At 45.2% G+C, this 24,710-nt stretch overlaps 1 protein-coding gene and 1 long non-coding RNA gene across 5 annotated transcripts in view; both read right to left on the bottom strand.

Moving 5' to 3' along the window:
* The window catches only part of ATE1 (arginyltransferase 1), a 115,418-nt gene that overhangs the window by 29,002 nt on the left and 61,706 nt on the right, over positions 1–24,710 (bottom strand). The window lies entirely within an intron of this gene.
* On the bottom strand, positions 18,907–20,185 carry LOC121164094. The gene is made up of 2 exons (XR_005885012.1): positions 20,033–20,185; positions 18,907–19,678 (listed from the first exon to the last, which is right to left on the bottom strand). It is a non-coding gene; the product is annotated as an uncharacterized LOC121164094 (long non-coding RNA).

Below are 24,710 nucleotides of genomic sequence, written 5' to 3'. Positions count from 1 at the left end.
TAAATAAGAATGGAATGTTGCAGGCAAAGTTTGGGTGCTGGTTCGTGCCCCAGCTGCTCCACTTCCAATCCAGCTCCCCGTTAATGACCTGGGAAAAGAGTGGAAAATGGCCCAAGTGTTGGGCTCCTGCACACAAGTGAGACCAGGATGAAGCTCTTGGCTCCTCACTTTGTGCTGGTCCAGCCCTGACCACTGCAGTGGATTATAGATTTCTGTGCTGCTCCTCTTTCTACGTTTCCCAAATGAATCAATAAATCTTTTTATTTTTAAGAGTCTCATGCTCTACCGACTGAGCTAGTTGGGCACCTATTTTCAATAGCCCCATTATATAACTTCACGTTGTCTGGCTAACATTCAAAGGTCAAAGACTGCGGGAAGAAGGATCAGGCCACAACCTAAGAAAACTCCAGGCTAAGACACACCCAGCTTTCTTTACGAACACTTTCCACACAGACAGGCTTTCACCAACAGCCACCTCAACAACGATGAGAGTGAACACCCAATGAATGCCTACTGTGTCACAGACACTAGCACATGGGAACAAAAAGATGAAGAAACATGCCTCAAAGAAAAGAAAAGTCACAATGCACTGGGTCTGGCAGTTGTACAGAAAGTAGACATAAAAACCTACTGAGGTAGAAGTCACTGAGTACTTTAACTCCTGAAATGCTCAGCTTAGCTCACTGACCATCCATGTACAGGTTCCAATTTTGGTTCCTCTGAAATTAGATTTTTAGCTTAGATCACCATTCTTCTCTTAAGTCTAAGTTTTTCTTTCCTTTTTAAAGATTTATTTTATTTTCATTGGAAAGGCAGATTTATAGAGAGAAGGAGAAACAGAAAGATCTTCCCTCCGCTGGTTCACTTCCCAAATGACTGCAATGGTCACAGCTGAACTGATCTGAAGCCAGGAGCCAGGAACCTCTTCCAGATCTCCCATGCAGGTGCAGAGTCCCAAGGCTTTTGGCTTTCTTCTGCTGCTTTCCCAGGCCATAAGCAGGGAGCTGGAAGGGAAGTGGGGCAGCTGGGACAGGATCTGGTGCCCATAAGGGATCCCGGCGCATGCAAGGCAAGGACTCAGTCACTAGGATATTGTGCCAGGCCCAAGTATAAGTTAATTTAGTGCTTCAACTATTTTCCCAAGTCATCAAAGACTGCAGAGTTTTATGAAATAAACTACTCTGAAATGTTGTACTTTCTCAAATAAATGTCTTGAGGGTTAAGAGAACTCAGTGCTTAAGCCTGACTTAAAGTTCCATCAATACAAATGAAAATGCAGGGGTTTCAAAGCTGCCCTGTCTTTCAGCTCCTGTAAGAAAATAATAAATAATTGTATTAAGAATGTAATTACTTAAGGATTTGGGCATACTTTTCTCTGGTAAGAAAATATTTAATCAACCTCTAAGTACACTCATTCAGATGAGAACAATGAGGTAAAAACAGATGAATTCTTTGCTTAGGCTGAGTTTTTTAAGTAAAAAGGAATCCAGGTTATCCCAGATTTCTAAAGTACTCCCCATTTTGAAAACGCCATGCTGTGATGGGGTGCTGGCCTTCGCTGCTGCGTTCTCTCACTGGGATCACAATTTTAGGACAGGAGTTCTAGACTTCCTCTGCAGCAACTTTTAAAAACGCAGAGGGCAAGAACCACACACACCCCCCATGCATCCCACCCAGGGCCACCTCTCCCCAGGCGGAAGGCGACTTGGAGGGCAATGCAGGCCAGGATGTCCAAAGAGGACAAAAACAAACTGGAAAAAAATCCTACAGGCAGAGGAAAGAATGCTTAGTTCTCATTATTAATTAAACATTTTTGGCGCAGGCTAACTACTCCATTCAAAGTGCTCAAAGTGAAGTGAGCTCCAAATCCTAGGATTTAAAATTTCACCAAAATGTCCCCTTTGCAACTCTTCAACTGTTCACTGTTTAGAAACGAAAAGCAAGACAAAGGAAAGTAAAGTCAGGGCATCCCTATTTTGAGTCTCCGAGAGTTAATAATGTTTGCTCACCAGCAAGGGCGTAAGAGTTCATGGATTTGTTGCTAATGAAGATACTTAGACTATCTGCAAAATCCAAACTGCATCCATCAGCCCTCCTCCCATCAGAGAGAGAGGGAGAGAAAGGGACAAAGAGAGAGATTAAATAGCAACATAAATATCTCAATCAATGTTACTAGGTTGTCATATAATCAAAGTCTAGGAAATTCCAAAGCTAAATCTAAAGCACTGAAAAAAAAAAAGATCCCTTAGTGAAACACACTTCCTGCCCTATCTCTGTTACAAAAGACTGTCTTCTGGAAGAGAGATCATACAACTCCACTTCTGGTCAATGGAATGAACGAAGGCAGTCTCAACGGCACGCTTCAGACCACAACTTGAACAAACACTATCAAACTGATCTAATGTTCTATCCCACAGAAGAATCACAAGACAAATCACATGGGAAGTATCTGAATTCAACAAGTATCTGACATCACAGGAGACACTCGTTTTGAGAGCTGGATATTAAAACCAGCTCATCGTCATCTTATACTAAACACCAATGAACACAGGTTTATATCCCAGAGCATAAAAGGGCAATGTGAGAACAACTGACTTCTCCGAGATGTAGCAAATTACTTAAAAATAAACAATAGTGACAGGATAGCAAACACTAACACACTATGCCTCATTTAAGGTACAACTAGTTAGAACTCTTTAATTTCAAGAGTGGCCATGTGCTACAGCAAGTTAGGCGGAAATGCTGACTTCCCATGCTAGCCTCAGTGAGTCCCAGCTGCTCCACTTCCCATCCAGCTCCCTGCTAATGCACCCGGGAAAGCAGCAAAGATGGCCCAAGAGTTGGGACTCTGTCACCCACAAGGGAGAAATGGCTATAGCTCCTGGCTTTGGCCTGGTTCTTGTGTCCATTTGGGGAAGTGAACCAACAGATAGAAGATTGAGCTCTCTCAAAAACATAAATCAATATTTTTTTTAACCAAAAAAAAAAAATCACCACTCATGTCCAGAGGACTCTGCTTGAGATGCAAGATGAGCCCTGTAAGGTGTTCACTCATCTCCTGCAGGGACGTGGAGCAGAGGAGGCCCCGCGCTGTACGGCTTTCCCAGCCAGGGGTCAGCCCCAAAGGATGACTGGGGAGCCACAGCGATCGGGCACAAAGGGAAGGAGCTTCCTCAGGAAAGGCCTTTCTAACTGTGTGTCTGAGAAGTGAGGGCCTCCTCTTTGGCAAAGACTGAGCCCAAGGCCTGCCCAGGAGACCCCTTCCTGAGCCCCCTCATGCACTGTCCACCAGGATGCTGCCAAGTAGGAGACGAGAAACAACGGATTCTCTTTACAGTTAGTATGTGGTCCTGCCTCTACAGTGTGGGCAAGTTTCAAAAATACATCCATCTGCAGCTTTACATGCAAAATGCTGGTGTAAGGTTAGCTGTAAAGAGACTTCAGTGCCTTTCTGAACAAACGCCAATTTCATAAATTCAAATTTATTACCAATATCTTTTCTCTTAATTCAGACTGACGTATTCCAAGCAATTTTCAAGTTCAGTTCATGAATGTATAACCTGGTTTTAATCTGCAGAAATCATGAAACTTATGGCTTTTCAATTATTTTTCATTATGATTTCTAGTCTTACTACATTGTCCTAGATATCCAAAAAAATGCTTTTCACACAAATGTACACTTGATAAGAAATATTTTAAAAACCCAACACACTGTTTACATTATCCTGGAAAATTCCCTAAAACAACAACCCTGCAGAGCACTTACTAACTACCTCTTTTCAAACAAACAACCGTGTTACAAGACCCACCCTGATTACAGTAAATTCAGAAATACAGGATTTTAATTTTCAGAAATACCATAATGTCCTTTAAAGAGCTTTCTTCTTCTTTGGGCTCCCAGAAGAAGGAAGCTACTTGTGGACACCGATGCATTTGGGTCTGTACATGTTTGCAAAGCTGACACAGATGGATGCACTTTGAATATTACAATCCCTTTGAATACTGCATTTTTCTGTGTATAAGTTTAAACATGTGAATGCGAAGTTGTTTAATTAAAGTTAAAAGATTTGAGACTTTTTGTCTAAGAAAAAAAAAATCAGAGAAAAGAAATGCTTTCATATGATTTTCATCCAAGTTAGCATTCCTGACTTTTAATTGAAAACATGTGGGGATGGGCTTGGCCGATTGCAATAAAACTGAAGTTACTAATTCACACCCTGCCATTTTGAGGCTATTTTGTTTTTACAGTTCTCAAATCAAAACCAAACGGACTTTCCTTTGAACTCTGGTCCCAAATCAAAGGCCTTTAAGAGATTTCACTCTAAAGAATACTCTATAAATACTTTGTATAAAAGGGAGGATTTCACAAGCAGTTTGAGAGGCTAAACCAGCAGAGTTTGTTTTGGAAATTCAAGTTAAATTAAAATTTAAGTACACCAAGCAGACAAAATTAAACACACACATTAAACACACACTCAATGAACGCCAGTAGCACTGAACAGAAAGATTAACTAGACATTTAAGTCTTTGAGCAGGTAAAGTCAGCTTCAGCATCCCATTTTCCACAATAAGCCTATTGATTTTACTAAAACTGATTGCTTAAAGGGAAGCTCTAACACTACATCAACAAAAACAGTTCAAAATAATCCGCTGGAGTGGTTGCAGCCCTGGAGACAGCGGGTAAGAACAAGGGCTTATTAAATCCAGTCTTCCCCCTGAAAGACAACACCAATGGAATCCCGTGGCAAAGCACTCCGGCAGCCCCTCGCTGCCCGATTTCATTACACAAACAGAGATTGACTTATCAGCCCCCAAGAGAGTGCTTTAGAAGTAACCTTAGCTGCTCTGTTTTCAAAAACTGTATTTGGACTGTGCCACGCTCAGCTGGCGAGGTGAGCCAAGAGCAGGGGAGACAAAGGGCCCAAACATCTGAATCCATTTGTGTTCCCCAAATTCTGAATGCCAACATATGCACTCCATGTGCTGCTGGCTAAGCTTTGAAAATTTAAAAATACATATTTTTTTTCCACCAACAGAATGTGATGGTATTCTGTGTTTCTTTAATTAAAATCCAAGGGTTCTCAAAGGCTCTGGGACTTATTTTAAAGCTCCTTTAAGACTGGGCTATTTATTTTACTATTAGCAAATAATAGAGAATAAGGATTCTAATTCAGTTTTAATCAGAATCTGTGCGTTTATTTTGGAAACCCGGGGTTAATCTTTCTTTCTTCTAGAAAATACAAAGAAGGCTTGTGAAGAAGAGATTCAGGGAGTCCACTTACGGCCCAAATTTAATTTCAAACTGAAGGGTCACAAGTTGAAAAGAATAAAACAGAAGAAGAAGAAACAGAATGAAAGATGAAGATAAAGAAAATACTGAAAACAGAAAAAGGAAATGCAAAGTTGAAAACGTCTTTGATTCCTGCTAAAGGGTAAAGATTAAGTGACCATAAGAATATGCAGGTATGCATATGCACAGGCATCTGGCAGTCACCATCTGGCAGTCCAGGCACCTGAGAGCCCCTGGTGCTGCCAGTGGCACCGCTGGGCACCGCTGAGGACTGGCTGTGAGCATCTGTTTAACCAGCTCTCCAACATGCATGCTAAGTCAAGTTTCACAGGCCTTTTTCTGACAGTGTTGCGACTTAAGTTAGATGAGCCAAACACCGTCAGAAATGCATTCACGCTTTTATGTGGGTCCGGACTGCCGTACCCACTCGTACTTCGTCAGGCGCTAGTGAGGTGCACGTGTGGGTTCACACAGATCTCTTGCCAAGGCTGCGCGTCCTCGAGGTGCCAGGATGCACCCAGCTCCTGGCCCAGGGTCTGCTTTCCTCAGTGTCTTGCTCTGAACACGACCACCCTGGGGCACCCACAGCCAGGTGCCGTGTGGACTAAACACTGACTGCACGGTTAGAGCAGACACTGCCTGCCCTCTCATCACACGTTTTTTGGACTCTGGTTCACCCACACTAACTACTGCTGCTGCAGGCTGCGTCATTCCCTGTGCAGTCAACTCTTACTGCTGGCTGGATCCTCACTAAACGCCTGCTTTGTGCCAAGGCCTGGTACACAGCACTGCCAGTCAGTTCTCAGGGACCATTAATGCTACAGGAGAGTTTAAGGAAGTAACTGTATAGAAGCAAGTGAAAACTGCTGAAAAGAAAAGGATTGGGCTCGGTGCGGTGGCCTAGCAGCTGAAGTCCTCACCTTGAACGCACTGGGATCCCATATGGGCTCACTGGTTCTAATCCCGGCAGCTCCACTTCCCATCCAGCTCCCTGCTGGTGGCCTGGGAAAGCAATCAAGGACGGCCCAAAGCCTTGGGACCCTGCACCCACGTGGGAGACCCAGAAGAGGCTCCGGGCTCCTGGCTCTGGATTGGCTCAGATCCAGCCCACTGGGGCTGCTTGGGGAGTGAATCATCAGAAGGAAAGTCTTTCTGTCTGTCTCTCTTCCTCTCTGCATATCTGACTTTGAAATAAAAATAAAGAAATTTAAAAAAAAAAAAAAAAAGAAAAGCTCATCAGTATAACAGAGACTGAACAGAAAAGCATGCAGAGGTACCAAAACTGGCACCTTCAGAGACGGGACTTCCTCATGGAGTCTACCCTGGAAATACACCCACCGGGGCTGCTTGCAATATGCCCCATTGCTCTTCGGTAACACTCCCCACGCCAATTTGGGAGTTTCCTGAGGGCTGAGGTTGGGAGGAGGGACACACATGAGTTCTCTGTCCCCAGACTGAATTACATGCAGTTCTTAAGAACAACTTAATGAATATTCTGGATTGTATCAAAGTGCTTTAGTAGAGAATCTTAAAAGTAAGAGATCTTCCTGGCTAGTACCCATGCTCATTTTAACATTGTTTAAAAGGAAGAAGGGAGAAGCAGAAAAGTTAAGTGACCTGACCAACACTAATTACAAAGAAAAGATGAGTACACCAATCCTACTATTCTTTTTCTGAGAAATTTCCCAAGCTAAAATCAGATGTGAAGTGGGGCTGGCCCTGTTACAAAGCAAGTTAAGCTGCCGCCTGCAGTGCCAGCTTTCTATAAGGAGCCAGTTCAAGTTCCAGCTGCTCCACTTAGAATGCAGCTCCCGATAACGGCCCAGGAAAGCAGTGAAAGATGCCCCAGGTGCCTGGTGCATTCACGTGGGAGACCTAGAAGAAGTTTCAGGCTTGGCGCAGTCCAGCCATTACGGCTGCTTGGGGAATGACCCAAAGGATGCACAAGTCCTTGGCCTCCCCTCTCTCTGGAACTCTTGGTTTTAAATAAACAAAAATAAATACAGTAAAAAAAGTCAGATATAAAAGGGAATACTTAAATTATGTCAGCAATGTCCTCCAGTTCACCTACATTGAATAATTCTGTACCTTTTCTCTTAGAAACATATATTATTGGCTTTACTTTTCAATATGTTTTAAAAACTGATATGCCTCGAGTCAAACAAATGCTGAAAAACAATTGCCAACAGACAGCTCGAACAGTCAGTAGCTGTCTCTGACTTACCATATCTTCAACTGGAATTACTACTTTTTTTTCAGGACATGAATGTGGTAAATATTTTTCAATGCCTGAAAACTTTAATCATAAAGGTCTGTTTAATCACACCCCGGAGGGAAATGAGAAGTTACTATAACCTCTGATTCATCCCAGGAGTGTGATCTACAGCAGCCATTCTCTTGGTCGTACCTGATGGAAAACTCATCATCAGTGACTTCACCACTTCAAGGTTAAGGAGAGCCTGCCTTTCCTCCCTCCTCTGTGCAGCAGCAGGGATTCTAGAATTTACACCAGATCCCCTCAGACATGGCCAGTACTGTGTGTTTCTGCAAGAAGGACTTTGCTAGAGCTACTGCAACAGCTTTTCAGGGGTGTCTAAATTTCAGCAAATTCACAAGACTCCTAAGAAATTATTCCCCCCCTTTTAAAATTATTTTAGCTAATAACATAATGACTTTAAACAGTTACTCATGGAGCGAATAAACCAAGTCCACTATTGCTTGCAAGAACATGTCCTACTTAATGAAAAAAGTGGAGCAGTGGACACTTGGCCCTGCTGTAAAAGAAGAATGTAACAGCACATTTGATGCTGTAGCAGAACAGATTTAACTGGACAACTACCCCAAACAAACGATGACAGCAAAAAATCCCTGTGAATAGAGCCAATGGACGTGGGAGGGTGACATCATCCTCGGATAGCGAAATCGGCAGCGTTTCAGAACTATCCACACCACTCGGACAGAACCCTCGGAGCATGGACTCCTGCAGACTCTGGGTTGATATGAGGTGGCAGGTCCTCACCCAGGGGTACTGGGACGAGTAGAAAGGCATGAGTGGTTTCCCTCTTTGTCTCTCCCCTTTTCCCAGGAAGAACAAGAAGAAACAGCAAATTTGGAAGCAATGAATTTACCCAATTTTCCCTAAACCTCAATCCTTCCCACCCTGATGAACCATGTAAACATTAAAAATAAATAAATAAAGTCCACTTAATAAAATTTCAGCTAAATTATTCTAAGAACTAAATTGTCATAAAAACCAAATATTTTAGCTAACTCCCTGAGAAAATTCAGTACTTAATTACTTCTAAGACATCCAGGTTAAAACATATTCACCCAAACTCAGTTACACATGAGTAGTACAGACAGAATGTAGTTATAAGATCCTCCAGATCGCAGCAGTCATTAATGTCTCCGTAAACCAGAGTCTGCTGGCTCCGTGTAAAAGCTTCAGTGCGTCATCAGGCTTCAGAGAGGTCTCTGAGGCAGTGCTGTGGCTCAGTGTGTTAGTAAACAGCTGCTTGAGATGCCAGCATCCCAAGGCGGAGCACTTGTTCCCATCTCAGCTGCTCCACTTGCAATGGGCTTTGCAGATAATGGCCATGTGGAGGTGGCAGATGACCGCCCACGTGCCTGCATCCCAGCCTCCCTGTGAAGCACACAGTGCAGTTCTTGGCTTGGATCCTATGCCTGGCCTGGCCCTGGCTGCTTTGGCTGTTTGGGTACTGAACCAGCAGATAGAAGACCAATCTTTCCCTATTGCTTTGCCTTTCAAAATAAAAAAATACGTGAAAAAAATTGTTAAGATGTAAGAATTTCTAATAACCTGACATATATTTCAAAAGTCAGATCCCAGATGCATAGACAGGAAGGACAAAATTAAAACAAATGGGATTACATCAAGCTACAAAGCTTCTGCACAACAGAGGAAACGCTCAACAACGAACAGGCAATAGACAGAATGGGGGAAAATATTTGAAAATTATACAGCTGATGAAGGATTAATATTCAGGATGTATAAGGAATTCAAGAAATTCAACAACAACCAATCTAGGTAAGAAATAAGCAAAGGACATGCAGGCAGGCAAATTCAGAGGAGGAAGTGCCCATGGCCAACGGACGCACGAGACGATGCTCAGGCTCATTGGCCATCAGGAAAATGCGAGTAAAACCACAGCAGGCTTCAGCTCTTCCCAGTTAGAACGGCCATCAGGCAGAAATCATGTCATCACAAATGTGGGCAAGGCAGTAGGGGAAGTACGTCGATCCACTGTGGGTGGAAATGTAAACTAGTACAAGTACCATGGAAGACAGCGGGGCTGCCTGAGAAGCTGCAAACGTCCTACCACGGGACCCAGCCATTCCGTGTGTGTTTCACACACAGGAAAGAGGTCTCTGCATTCCCAAGTCAGAGGCCACCATGGCTGAGAGAGACGGAGTCACCCCAAAGGCCAGCCACTGATGGCTGAACAAAGAAACTGTGGTATATACACACGATGGAATATCACTCAGCCATAAAATGAACAAAATCATGACACTTGCAAAAAAAAAAAAAAATTGGATGCAATTGCAGAGCATTAGTGAAATAAGCTGGTCCCCAAAAGACAAACATGCATCCCCTGATTTGTGGTAATAACCAGAGTACAGAAAGAATGCAGTGTGCGCAAACAAAACTGAGCTGTTTGATTCTTTCTAGCCCTCATCTATACTACTCTCGAACAGCAATTTTTCTACCTACTACTTGTTGAATTCTGCATTTAGCAGAGGATTAAGCTTTTAATTATAAGGAAAAGCAAAATGTGTCTCTACAAAAATTAAGGACAATTTAAAAAGGAAGAGGAAGTAGTATAGGGTGGAAAGTAGCACTATGCTTATAAAACATACATATGAAATACATGAAATTTGTTCCCCTTTATGTAGATAAAATAAAGGACTTCACTCTAAAACATGCATGTGAAGAGAATACTTCCAGCAGTTACATCATGAAAAGAACTTATTCTGTTACAGCACAGATTTTGGACTTCATACTAAAAAAGTGCATTTTCTTAAAATTTTAAAGAGTAATCATCACCTTTCCATCCAGTAACAATCCGGATAAATCAAAGAGCATGACTGTCAGTTGATCACATGAGAACTCTTTGGAAATACCATAAATAAAACTGAAGCTGAGCTCTACGACTTCCAATGAGGGAAAGTAAAATTTTGACAAGTTACGCTGATAAAGAACCTGAAATCACAGTGTTGGTCAGAGAGAGACGTGTGCAAGTCGGGGTGCTGGGCGTGCTGACGCTGTGGCCGCCCGGGCCATGTGTCCCCACGGCGGGGCACACAGCACACACTCCCAGCACACACACACTTCCTGTGCAGCTCTACGAACACACAGGCTGCAAGGTATCTAACAGATTTCAACCCATTGCAGTGATCCTTCCTGCAGCCCACTGCACACAGCTGGCCACTGGGAGTCTGTTGCAACTGTCTCTTGCACGCTTCCGCACAGCCCAGCGGCCCAAGACAGAGACCACGTGCCAGAGGAGTTGTAACTACCCTCAGATGCTGCTGTGTATTTGTGAGCAATGGAGTTGAAAATTACTAAGTAAACCAAACTTGCACCATGGCATTGAACTTGGGTGGGTCACAGGGACACGCAATGTGATGAGGGAGAGTCTGGTGGTTTTTTCCTTCCCTGTGCTAACAGCAAGCAGCACTCACCCCAGAGAGGCAAAGACTCCCACGAGACAGAATTCCACAGGTGCTTCCCAAACCACTTGGCACTATTCCTAGCCTGAACTGAGGGCATATAAAAGTAGCTTAAGGGCCCGGCGCGGTGGCGCAAGTGGTTAAGGTCCTCGCCTAGCACGCCCGGGATCCCATATGGGCGCTGGTTCTAATCCCGGCAGCCCCGCTTCCCTTCCAGCTCCCTGCCTGTGGCCCGGGAAAGCAGTCGAGGACGGCCCAAGGCTTTGGGACCCTGCACCTGCGTGGGAGACCCGGAAGAGGCTCCTGGCTTCGGATCGGCATAGTATCGGCCCGTTGCGCTCACTTGGGGAGTGAATCATCGGATGGAAGATCTTCCTCTCTGTCTCTCCTCTCTGTATATCCGCCTTTCCAATGAGAAAATAATAAAAATAAATCTTTAAAAAAAAAAAAAAAAGTAGCTTAAACATTAAGTAAATGCACGGTGAGCATTAAATTAGAATAAAAATGAAAAATAGTTTTCCTTTCTATAACTTGAACTTACAAATTTCATATAGATCTGAGTTGCTGGGAGCCAAGTACCCCACTAACTACCTTACCTCATTAACCTCCACAATTATAAAGCATAAGGAGTTTCACCTTCATTTTATATTTAAAGATTACTGAAGAATATCAAGAATGTACATATAATGACGTCAGAAATCAATTGTGATTTCAGCTCTTTCATCTTTGGGAACTAGGTCTTTCTTCTGGTAAATGACAACTTAAACTGTTCAAACACTATAAGGAAATGTATTTAAAATTCACAGCTTTTCATGAAGAAGATGCTTGCTTATTTGCATTTGAGCTGTTTGAAAGGAATCGCAGAGTCAAGCTTTCCACATTTCTTGTTTGTTGGTGCCGGGGCAGGCTTTTGGTGCAGTACTTTGCCAACCCAAGCTGGACTCCCCAGTTCCAGCTCACTGCCAGTGCACACTCTTCGAGGCAGCAGTGTCACTGTCCTGCAGCGATGGACTTGGTGCACGGAGGATAATAACGCACAAGGACTACACTGATGATCAATAGCCCAAGTTTATTAGTGGCAACAGACTTAATACACTGAGGGTTTTATGGGATAAGGGTGGAGGTATTTAGCTCATCAACAAACCCATCAACTGTTTCTATGCTTTTGTTTGGAAGTCCTTTTGTCTTGTATATTCCACCAAGTGTTCTCATACAAATACTTTCCACTCAACTGTTCTCATACAAATGATATCCCATCACGTATACAAAAGGTAGCCATTCGGTTGTTCTCATGCAAAGGATATCCAATCAGTCACACAAAAGGCACCCATTCAGTTGTTTATCCTACAAATATTGTCCAATCAACTGTAATCCTGTGCTCCCTGACCTTGTAGGGTTACAATGTCCTCCTAAGCAGCTGTTGGGTGATGGGGGTATATCCTTGGCACTCAAGAGGCCAGGACTGAGTCTGTGGTTCCTGGTTTTATTCTGGTCCAGCCCAGGCTGTGACAGGAATTCAGAGAGTGAACCAGTACATGGGAGATTTGTCCATCACTGACTTAAATATCCACTCATGAGGCACAGTAGCACAGCAAGCTCATCCTCAGCCTGCAGGGTCCCACTTGGACACTGGTTTGTGTTTGTACTGCTCACTTCCAATGTACCCCGCTTGTTGCGTGGGAAAGCAATGGAAGGTGGCTCAAGTTCTGGGGTCCCTGCACCCTCATGGGAGGGGAGTCCAGCTTGGGTTGGCAGGAAGAAGCTTCTGGCTTCGGACCAGCTCAGCTCTGGAGACTGCACCCAACTGAGGAGCGAACTAACAAACTGAAGATCGATTGCTCTCACACCATCTCTCTGTAAATCTGCCTTTCAAATCAAAATAACTACAGCTTTAAAAAAATCCATTCACGGACAACTTGCCTTTGCAAAGGAAAACAAAGCAGTTTTATAAGGGAGAATCTGGTAGAGGCCACTTTACCAAATGAGCAAGTTGAATACCGCTCCAATACTGCAACAAAACGGCACTAGGAGACCTGCAATCACGGCACGATAGTAATGGCCTTTGGGTCCAATATCATCATCTACAGAAGGTCTAAAACCAACAATGGTGGAAAAGAAAATATTTTATGACAGATTATAAACCGTGCAAACTCCTAGTCAATGCAATCCCGCTGGAATCTAGCCATGCCCCCTGGGGACACTGGCAGCTCTGCTACACTGGCAACCACATGGCATGCGGGGTCTGAAGTGTGCCATGCCTGATCCTGTTCAGACTGCCAGGATAGAAACTGCCACGTTCAAAGACAACGGAGCTGCAGTGCATTTACCTAGTGACATTAAGGACCATGCACACGCCCACAGCACACCTCAAAGGGCCTCTGGGGATGACACCACGGGCGCGCGCGGATTCACCTCCCAGCTGTTCCACTTCTGGTCTGCATCTTTGTTAGCGACCTTGGAAAAGCAGCAGATGGCCCAAACGTTCGCACACCTGTCACTCAGGTAGAACAGCTGGATGAAGCTCTGGGCTCCTGCTTGGCCCAGCCTTGACTGTTGCAGTTACTTTGGGAATCAATCATGGATGAAGATTGGTCTTTCCCTCTAACGTTGACTTTCAAACAAGCAAACCAACCTGGGGCCGGGGGACTCTAACTATCGGGAAGGGGCAGTGGGGAGGGCGGAAAGGGAAATCTCTGTGCCTATAGAACTGTTATTTTGAAAAATAAAAATTAGGGTCCGGCAGTGTGGCCTAGCAGCTAGAGTCCTTGCCTTGAATGCGCCAGGATCCCATATGGGCGCCGGTTCTAATCCCAGCAGCTCCACTTCCCTTCCAGCTCCCTGCTTGTGGCCTGGGAAAGCAGCCGAGGACGGCACAAAGCCTTGGGACCCTGCACCGTGTGGGAGACCTGGAGGACGTTCCTGGCTCCAGGCTTCAGATCGGCACAGTGCCGGCCGTTGCGGTCACTTGGGGAGTGAACCATCGGACGGAAGATCTTTCTATCTCCTCCTCTCTGGATATCTGACTTTGTAATAAGAATAAATAAATCTTTCAAAAAAAAAAAAAAGAAAAAGAAAAAGGAAAATTAAAAAAAATAATAAAATCACACAAAAATTCTTACCATTCCTAATTTAAGGATATTACAATATTTATCATGTTTACCAAACTAAATGTGTAAAATGATCATTTTTTTACAGCTGCTGCCAGAAATGGCAACTTCATCTATCAATCAGGGCAAGTCATTTAGAGGAACTTGTGGAAAACACATGCATGCGGTCCAGGCAAGGTCAGAACTCAGCCCATCGGACACGGCGTGGGACTGGGCAACGGCCACACTGCCAGATCCAGCAGTGCTGGAGAGAGGACATTACCCAGGCTTGCTGGCTGGCACTGAAGGGGCGACTGCGCAGGTGTCACCGCACGCGGCTTTCCCCAGGAAACTCTTAGATCCCACTGGCATGCAGACACGGAAGCCTTCCAGTCATCTAACCTCTTTCATCACAGCTAGCCTGTGCTTCTCTGCAAACAGTACCAGAGGTGCTGCGTTAACACAATGTGTGGGAAGACACACATCCTACATGCGTCCAGTCACAACAGAGCCACACCTGAACTGTCTGGGCTCGGCTTGAGGACCAGGCTTGCTCTGGAGGCTCACATCACTGGGACTTTTAGTGCACTGAGACCTTGGACACTTGGGAATATTCATAAGCACTGGACATTTTTACTGATTTTTAAACCCAAAACTCTTTTAGCTATCTTGTCTACAACTAATTCAGTAATAATTACTTTATAACTCATCCAGCTCCCTGGTTAAGGCTGAGGAAGCAGCGGAGGCTGCACTGGCACCTTGGAACCCTGCACACCTGTATGGGAGACCTGAAGAAGCTCCTGGCTTTGCATCAGCTCAGCTCCAGCCATTGAAGCCACTTGGGGAGTGAACCAGTGGATGGAAAATCTTTCTCCATATCTCCTTCTCTTTCTAAATCTTTCCAATAAAAACAAGTAACTCTTAAAAACACACACACACACAGATGAAAACAGGTATACAGATGCACTAAAAGGCAGGCGACCAGCCACAAGGCTCAGTATTCAGACTGCCATGCCTGACCCAGGGTGCGGTTTATGGACCGGAAGACTCCAGAGGTGAACCTGGAGGCTCCAGGCACCAGGACCAGAGGCACAACCACCACACGGTGCTCAAGGCCTCACGTCTCAGGCAGAGAGCCAGAGCAGCAAGGGCACGCTGTAGAAGCATTAGGTGACCCCACGAGGCACACACGGGATAAAGTCAGGTCAGAGCCATGAGCTTTAGTGTAGACGTCTGAGAGAAAATAAAGCTGAGGCAAGCAAAAACATTCATTTTGATACGATTGTGGGTATTTCTCCTCCTTCTTGCCAAGCTGTCTTAAGAAGACTAGCCCTTTTCACTCCCCTCCCTTGCCCTTGTTACAAAGGGGCTGAGGTTTGCAACTTCCCTTACAATCCTCCTGAGAACATGCCAACTGAGCTTGGGAAATACTGAGAGAACAAAAGTGACCTTTTAGCTCTCAACCGAAATTAAAGTGGCCACCAGCCACGGGCAGTGCTGGTGCTGAGCCTCCCAGAACCTTAGTTAGGACACAAAAAATACACTTCTATCAGTATACAAAAAGGACAGAAGGCAGTTAAGGTAAGAGATTTTTCAATATAAAAACATTTAAGAGAAACATTAAAATGAAAACTGGAAATCAACTGCTTATCTTTTCCAAACGGGAAGTACTCTTGTTTTGTGCTGGTGTATTTGCCAGTTTGTATTTTGCCAGTTTAATTTTATGTTGCTTTAGTTTGGGATTTCTCTCCAATCTCCTGGGAAGAAAATTTCCCACGTAAAAAAGAACATTCTTTACATTTCATGTGAATGTATAAATTACAAAAGAACCAATTTTACGTAATGTCTCAGAAATAAATACAAAAAGATTCTTGTCACATTATTGAAATAAAATAGTACAATGCCCTTAATTGTGATACTTCCTTAGGTTAGAACATTTACAATCTTTTGAAATCACATGTATACAACAGATTTCAGAAAACACACGGCAGAGGTAGGAAAGAATCTTATGACTATAGTGAACATGACACGATGGTCACCACATTGACAAAACCTGTGGAGTTACAACGAAAATCAACAGGATGAGCCTTGGGTGGGAGCACCACAGGCAGTTTTAATTCCTAATATCATTTAATTTACCACCTAATTCTAGAAAAGAAATTACACTTGAATCTTTTTAAAATGGCAAATAGAGGGCCCAGTGCAGCAGTAGTAGCTGAGATCCTTGCGGTGCACATGTCAGGATCCCATGTAAGCGCTGTTTCGAGTCCTGGCGGCCCCACTTCCCATCCAGCTCCCTGCATGTGACCTGGGAAAGTAGTGGAGGAGAGCCCAAAGCCTTGGGACCCTGAACCTGCATGGGAGACCTGGAGGAAGCTCCTGGCTCCTTGGCTTCCAATTGGCTCAGCTCCAGCCATTGCGGCCACTGGAGGAGTAACCAGTGGACAGAAGATCTTTCTCTTTGACTCTTCCTCTCTGTAAATCTGACTTTCAAGCTTAAAAAAAAAAAAAAAAGGCAAACAAAAGAAATAATTGTTTCAAAGAAGGTAATTCTCTATTTGTACAAGTTACTCCTCTCATGAACTTCAATAATCCTCAGAAACAGCACAATTTCTACTAGTAGAAGGAATTTTAGAAGAAGTTTCACTGACATATTCTACTTGGGAAAACAGCACTGTCTGGTCTTCGAGCAAGTAACACACTCCACAGCCGCTCCACGGGGGCCTCGGAGCAGCGAGCCCAGGACAGCAGCCACTCCTGGCGGAAAACGGAAAACACAGATGCTCACACAGACTCCGGGGTCGCCACCGAGGGATCAGGTTGTTTTGGTCATCCAAGAACACCCCTAGAAACAACGTCTGCATACAGGGATGCAATGGGGAAACAAAATATGTCACACACCACTGGAATGCCACACGGAGTGTAAGAGAAGAATCTACAAACCCATAGGCATGATACGAACGAATAAGGGAGATGAGAGGCGTATTGTCCATTTAAAGGTGGATACTCACTTCCTAAGAGGCAGAGCTGCACATCCCACCACTGGATGGAGGATGGACTGAGCCAAGTGACATGCACTCAAAGAGCAGAGCATGCAAAGAAGCTACCAGTAACTTTGTAGTGGAGAAACTGGTAAGCAAAACTTAACCCACGCATGCTTACCACTGGTCGTGACATCATGTGGCACCCGTGTGGGTTTTGAAAGGATGCTGGAAGGGGGGCATGTCACACCACGACTGTATTATTAAAAAAAAAACCCATACAATAGTCTAGCCATGAGAAAAAAAAAAATCTGAAGACCCCAGAAAGGGCTACAGTCTGTCATGTAAAACAACAGAACAAAGAAAGCCTGAGAAAATGCCAGAGATGAGGGAGACAGGACAACTACACACAACGAAGGGTCCTGGATAGGGCCAAGAAACACACAGGACATGAATGGAAAAGTCTGTGAAACCCGAGCAGTCTGGCGCTGAGCAAGCAGTCACACACCAATGTGCCAGTGAAGGACAACATGCCAACCCTCGGGGCATCCACAGCTGGGCTGAGGGGCGTCACTAAGAAGCATCCGCACTGTCTCTCTAACTTTCCTGGAGATCCAAAATTATAACAAACAAAAGTTTGTTTTAATAAACTCAACCTTGGTACCAAACTAAAAACTTCTGAGTCAAGGAATTAAGAAACTTTCTCTTTTACTGTCTGGCCCAGTAGAGGATGGGGGGCTCTTTCATTTGCTTTTGTGTGTAATCTGTTACCACGCAAGGTTTCAGCTGACCGTAGGAAGAAAATTAGGTTTCATACAGATGGTTAGAAAACGGAGGACTTTAATAGCCTTTCATATAACTTCAAAGATTCTACTTCTATACAAATCTGAATTCCCACAAGTAGTTTCTTAAAGATTGTTCACAACGTGGAATTTGAAGTTATATGATTTTCTACTATATAGTACATTCAGCAAAATATTTTGCTATATCTTGCATTTTGAGTTAATTTGTCAATCCCTTATGAGCTGTAGCATTGTATGTTAACTTCATGCCATTGTACATTTCTACTTTTCTTCCTGTTGCTGATTTTGTGTTGTGGCTTTTAAGGGGATGTATAGTAACTGTGTAATGGAGACTATCATATCGAGATGTGAGGATACAATACGGTATGCATCTCTACTTCCACATCAAAGATGGATTCTCAATGAAGCTGTTTACTGTATCTTGCAAATAGGATGCTGGACTCCGCCATTGTCCATGACCACAATGATGGACACACAAATGTTCAACGAAGAACTAAACTATAGTAATAATATAGGGGAATCAGTGACAGGGAGGGGATCGGAGAGGGGTAAAAAAATCTCAGAGAACCGTATTATAAAAAGATATTATTATCATCACGTATGTCAGTTTTTCCAAGTAAAAAAAAAAAGCATCAAATGCAAAGGGCAGCTGGCGCAGCCCCACCCGCACACGCGTGCAATGGGCAGAGTGGCCAGCAGCCCTGCCCGCACACACATGCAGCAGGAAGAGCGGCTGGCGCAGCCCCGCCTGCACACACATGCAATGGGCAGAGTGGCCAGCAGCCCCGCCCGCACACACACACGTGCAATGGGCAGAGCTGCTGGCACAGCCCCGCCCGCACACACGTGCAGCAGGAAGAGCGGCTGGCACAGCCCCGCCTGCACACACGTGCAATGGGCAGAGTGGCCAGCAGCCCCGCCTGCACACACGTGCAATGGGCAGAGTGGCCAGCAGCCCCGCCCGCACACACGTGCAGCAGGAAGAGCGGCTGGCACAGCCCCGCCCGCACACATGCTTCTCCAGGTCAGTCCACAGAAGAAGCACTCCATTCAAACTATGAAATTCATCATAGAAAATGGATAAAATCCACACATGCTTTAAATAAAACGATTTTGCTGCTTCATCAAGGACATTCTGAAGTAAAAGTGGTCTTTTATCCCTCGTAGTACCTGCAGCCATTGTGTCAGCAGTTTTCCACCCTAATCCTTTCATATAATCATTCACAAACAGCAGTTGTGAAAAGAGCAAATAACATCTTAGCATTATTGTCAGGAAGATAATTTTGACCTCCAGGGTTTTTACTGAGAAAGGGAGACTGAAAGAGGCGGAAAGGGTCTAGGACAGGCCGTCCACAGCCAGCAGAGGGCTGTGGAGATGAGAGAGGGTGGCTGCAGGGAGAGAACGCACCACAGGCCAGTGACCAGCTGGGAGGCCAGCAAAGCTCCACACTGGCCAGTCTCCCCTGCACGCACTGGGAGGACAGTCCAAGCCCAGGGAAGCAGCAAAGCCCACAGAACGAGCTCTGCACATTCCCGACAGGACAGCTCTGTCCCAGGTGTGTGCTCGGGCAGAACACTCACCTACAGAGGAGTCCGAGTTACTCTGAAGCTCCTTTCTCTTTCCTTGACAAGCAATCGTGAAGTTGAAATCCAAGTTCTCAACTGTTGGGGGTAACTTACATGATCCCCCAAGAGCAAGCTCTTCTGGAATATTAAAGAAGATGAGGAGAACTGAAGCACCAATATCATCTTCCTCCCTGAATCAAAATCTCTTCACATTCGGTGGTTAACTCCAAGTTTTGAAATGTATTTTAAAAGAAAACCCACCTGGGCCCGGCGCGGTGGCGCAAGTGGTTAAAGGTCCTCGCCTAGCACGCCCGGGATCCCATATGGGCGCCAGTTCTATCCCGGCAGCCCCGCTTCCCTTCCAGCTCCCTGCCTGTGGTCCGGGAAAGCAGTCGAGGACGGCCTAAGGCTTTGGGAACCTGCACCCGCGTGGGAGACCCGGAAGAGGCTCCTGGCTTTGGATCGGCATAGTATCGGCCCGTTGCGCTCACTTGGGGAGTGAATCATCGGACGGAAGATCTTCCTCTCTGTCTCTCCTCTCTGTATATCCGCCTTTCCAATGAAAAAATAATAAAAATAAATCTTTAAAAAAAAAAAAAAAAAAAGAAAACCCACCACTAGCTGTTACAGACACTGTGGTTCAAATGAGAAAACTAGAGCACAGCCAGGAGATGAAAGCACCGAAACTAAATCTACAGGAACGGTAACTGCAACGCGCTTCCTAATAGAATACCTGCATGTGTGACAAGTACAAAGTGTTCTGGAATAAAGACCGCTGTACACTCAGCTCACTTCCAAATGATTCAAAAACTACTGTGCATTTACACGTACACATCCATGTAATATGTATAAACATATGCATACCTATTTATATAAACAGCCAAGGTGGAGGGAGAATCAACAAGAAACACAGCAAATGCGGTAAAATGTCACCAAAAGGTGGCTCTGAGAAAAGGGTATTCAGGCATTTTTTGGTACCATTTTTATTCTTGCAACTCTTCCAAAAGCTTGAAAGTATTTCCAAGTAAATAAAAGAAGGGCTACCACATGAGTATTTGCAATGGAGCCCTAGTTGAAGGCTTTGGGCGGTGTGTGGAACGAGCCAGCTTTCCCACGAGGAGCTAGGTTAATACAGCATGAATTAATCCCACACTCAACAAACAGCCGTAACTGCTTATCAGACTCCTGTGCAAGACCCAGCGATCTAAGCTGACCCCCAAAAAGAGTTCAACCAAGCCCCTGCTCATAATCTATTACAGTTAATCTGAATTAAGGCAATAAAAATATCACGTAGACTCTTCCGAGGTTTTAGGTCCATTGCCCTGTTTTCCTTGTGAAACCAGAGCAGCTCAGTCCTGCAGTGCTGCAGGGGACTGGGCGAGCAGGGCACAGGGAGAGCAGAGAGCTCCTCTCCACAGCCCTCGCTCCGAGCCCACCGTGGGACCACAGGGGACGGGGCTCCAGGCCGACAGCAGAGGCGACAGGCGCCAGAGAAACGGCTCTGCAATTTCTCCTCAGTTTACCCAAAACACAAGGGAAGGGCAGGAGCAAAGCAAAGGCTAATCAACAAGGGGAAGCAACAAACCTAACAGCTCCAACCACACTGGCCTCAGTCCTCCCAGACTGAGGCTCTGAGGCTCGGACGGCCAGCCTCGTTCTCGACAAGCAACATCCTGCCTGTCACTGATTTTGCTTTTCAAAATCCTTGGGAGAACATAATCTTCAACTTGAATCATCTGTTTCAAAATTTCAAACAATATTCTCTAACATCTGTTCACATCAGTTTCACTTTGTTGTATTAATGTAGCATTTACCTCCCTCAATATGTAATCAAGCCTGGACACAAACTGGCCCACCAACCTCTCTCTGCAATCCTACATTACCACACAACATCTCTATAAAAACAGAAGATAAAATGTTTTAGTGTTTGGGAAAAATGAACAAGTAGCAGTTCCTTTCGCTCCGGACTATTTTACCAGTCTTTATCTCATTCACCAGCATGTTGCCACAGAATCCCGAGCACAACTGTTCCTCTCCTTAACAGACAAGGATACTGCTAGGCCATGTTATTAGAGTGATTCTCTGAGACACAGAAGTGTACATAGGCGATCCCTCATGCTAACAGCAGAGGTGAACAGGACATGGTAGGGGTCGTAAGGAAACGAGGGGCAACCGGCCCAGACAGAGCCTTGTGGATAAGCCACCAGCATGAAGACCCAGCCAGCAGGTGTGATGGAGACTGTGTGTGCACTCCAGCAGGAAGCCAGTCTGTTTCATCTGCTCCTCACTCTGCTTCCGCTCCTGCTACCAGCTTACTGCTCTCTCATCCTATTACCTTTTGATTCACAGAACCTCTGAAATCAGATGAAAGAAGCTTGTGGATTCTGTCCCCAAGATAAACCTGCTTATACTCAAAAGTGTGTGAGCAACTGCAAACTTGATGCATCCATGTTTATGAAGCCCAGGCCCTTTCTTTATTTATTTCAAGATTTATTTTCATTTTTTATTGGAAAGTCACATATACAGAGAGGAAGAAAGACAGAGAGGAAGATCTTCCATCTGACCATTCACTTCCCAAGTGGCCACAATGGCCAGTGCTGTGCCAATCTGAAGCTGGGAGCCTGGATCATCTTCTGGGTCTCCCACACAGATGCAGGGTCCCAATGCTTTGGGCCATCTTCAACTGCTTTCCCAGGCCACAAGCAGGGAGCTGGATGGGAGGTGGCATAGCTGGGCTATGAACCGGCGCCCATATGGGGTCTTGGCGCATGCAAGGTGAGGACTGTAACCACTACACCACCAGGCCAGGCCTGCCCAGGCCCCTTCTTACTGCTCCTGTGGGCAGCTCTCTGAATGAACACATAGACCACTGCGCCTCCCCACATACTCAATCCCCTTAAAACGATACCCAAACTCCCTTAAGAGAGGCAGTCCAGTTGGTTTGGTCACCCTTTTTCACTGGGCAAAGCTTCAATTAGGAGCATGGAAGGCTGTTGATCTATCCCAGACTCACTGGTCTCTGGGTCAGACACAGGTCCCTGGAGAAGTACAAGCATGCCGACCTAAACTCATTTTCTTCACCAGGGGAACAGTGATTTCCCTCAAACAGGGATGTGGGCATGGCAGACAGGGACTGCCCATAGAGGGCAAACATGACACAAAGAAATGGAAGGACTGCTGTAAACCACGCTGTAGGCTGCAGATTAATTTCAAGTTACAAACCCACTAGGCACACACTCAAACACACACACTGGCTGAAAGGATGTCGAAAACACTGACAAAAGTGAGTCAGATGGAACAGTGCGGTCCAGCGGTGAGGAACAGAGGCACAGATGGCAGGAGGTGCCCACCAGGAAAGAGGAGCATCGAAGGGCAGCGAAGGCACCAGGACAACCCTCACTGCGGAAACGGCCCCGGATGCTGCTGCAGGATGAGAGCAGCGCTGGGGGCTGCAGGTCACCTGGCAGCGGAGGCTGGGCTGCCCGCCCACCTCTCAGCTCCGTTGGCCAGGCCCACGAGGCTCCCTAACGCTACAAATTTAGACAGGTGCTTCAAAGCAGTCAGCTTGCAATGATCACACAGCTGTTTACTTTTCACAGAAAAGGATGAAGATGTTATAACAGAGAAATGTAGATGCAAGATGGAGAAAAGAACTCAGCTGTGGTGGTGTGTCCTGAGCCGGGGGCCAGGGAGAACTACAGACAACATCACAGCCAATACTGAGTGAGAGCAAACGGAAGTGGAACACTGCACTTCTCTAGCACAACTCAGACCTCCCCACACTTGGCAGGGACATGAGAGCATGTGGGTGAAGCTCGAGTGACACAGCTTCCCGTCCTAAAACGCATGTGCCAGCACGGAGCTCTGTGCTGGAAACAATGGACTGAATCTGGGTGCGAGTGAAATTAGTCCAAAGCATTTAGATACTGAGATGCTGCCAAATTTTTTTTTTTTAATATCACACGGAAAATTATGATTTAGAACATATCTTGGGAATTCTAACCTTTGCTGTTACGGCTGCTGCTTTGGAAAAACATCCAGAAGTGTGGATATATCTCACTCTACCGAAACATGAAGTGCCTTTAAGCTAACAAGCTGGGATTTCACACCAAAGAAAATCTAAGGCAGCCTTACAGGCATCAATGAGTTGATGGCTGCCTGGGGTCATGCGTTACTGACAAGAAACTGGTCTCTAGTGGGCCGTACAGGACAATTTATTTAAAGGTTGTTACTGTGAGCTCAAAATTCATCTTCCTGTGAATTCCTTTTTGACAGGAAGACTCAAATTAACCAGAGCAGCTCTGTGACAGGAAAGCCCCACAGATGCCCACAGCAGGTCTGGAAGTCCTGAAGCAGCATCTCCAAACATCAACCCAGCTGCCATTTGAGCCAGACACATCCTGGGCACTGCAAGCTGCTGGGCAGAATCCCTGCCCTCTGTCCAAGACGCCAGTAACACACACACTCCAGGGCCAGTGCCCCAGTCACAGCAAATCAAACTACCTCTGGATCCAGGGGGAGGAGAGCAGCACTGTGCCCAACTGAGAACCAAGGAGGAGTGGCCTGCTCTCTCATCTCCCTGCCATCCAGCAGGCTAACCTGTTGGCTCAGAAAACAAATCATTGGCATTTTGTTAGCATGGCGATTAGGTATGCAAGTTGACATTAGCTGGTTATTCAAGTTTTATCACGACTCCGTAGAAAAGGTCTGACATAAAATGGCCCTTACTTAATTTGATGCTCTGAGCCCCAGGACAGCCTCAAAGCTACCCCTCACTGTGGTACCCTCCCAGGAGCCTATCAGGGCCCTCCAAGGACTCTTGCAGCACATGAGACACTTGTTCCCGCGGCCCTTACACTCTATGAGGACACAGTGTACAAGGCACCATCTCGGAAGCAGAAAGCCAAATCTGCAGGTACGGGGAACTTGGACCTGTCAGTCTCCAGGACTGGGACCAGGTAGTGTCTCTCGTTTATAAATTACTCAGTCATATTTTGTCATAGGAGCACAAAATGCACTGACAGGAATAATTCAAAATTTACCTACTTACATGTAAACTTTTAATTTAGATGCAAGTCACAGATATGTTATAGAGTGTTACTTCTGAATGACAAATGTTCTACGTCAACTATTCACAATGCTTAAAAAGGAACTGAAGAAAAATGCAACAGCAAGAGTATTTCCACTGTTCATCTTTCTGACAATTCAAATACTATGGCTTTCTCATTACTTTAAAAAGAAACAGTCCTTTAATAATCCTGTATTTTACCATTACTGCCAAAACTATGAAAGA

Source organism: Ochotona curzoniae, unplaced genomic scaffold (genome assembly GCF_017591425.1).
Source record: "Ochotona curzoniae isolate NIBS_2020 unplaced genomic scaffold, NIBS_Ocur_1.0 contig_66, whole genome shotgun sequence".
Classification (NCBI taxonomy): Eukaryota; Metazoa; Chordata; class Mammalia; order Lagomorpha; family Ochotonidae; genus Ochotona; species Ochotona curzoniae.
Note: the sequence above shows the minus strand (reverse complement) of the source record. Positions and strands in the feature narration are given on the sequence as shown.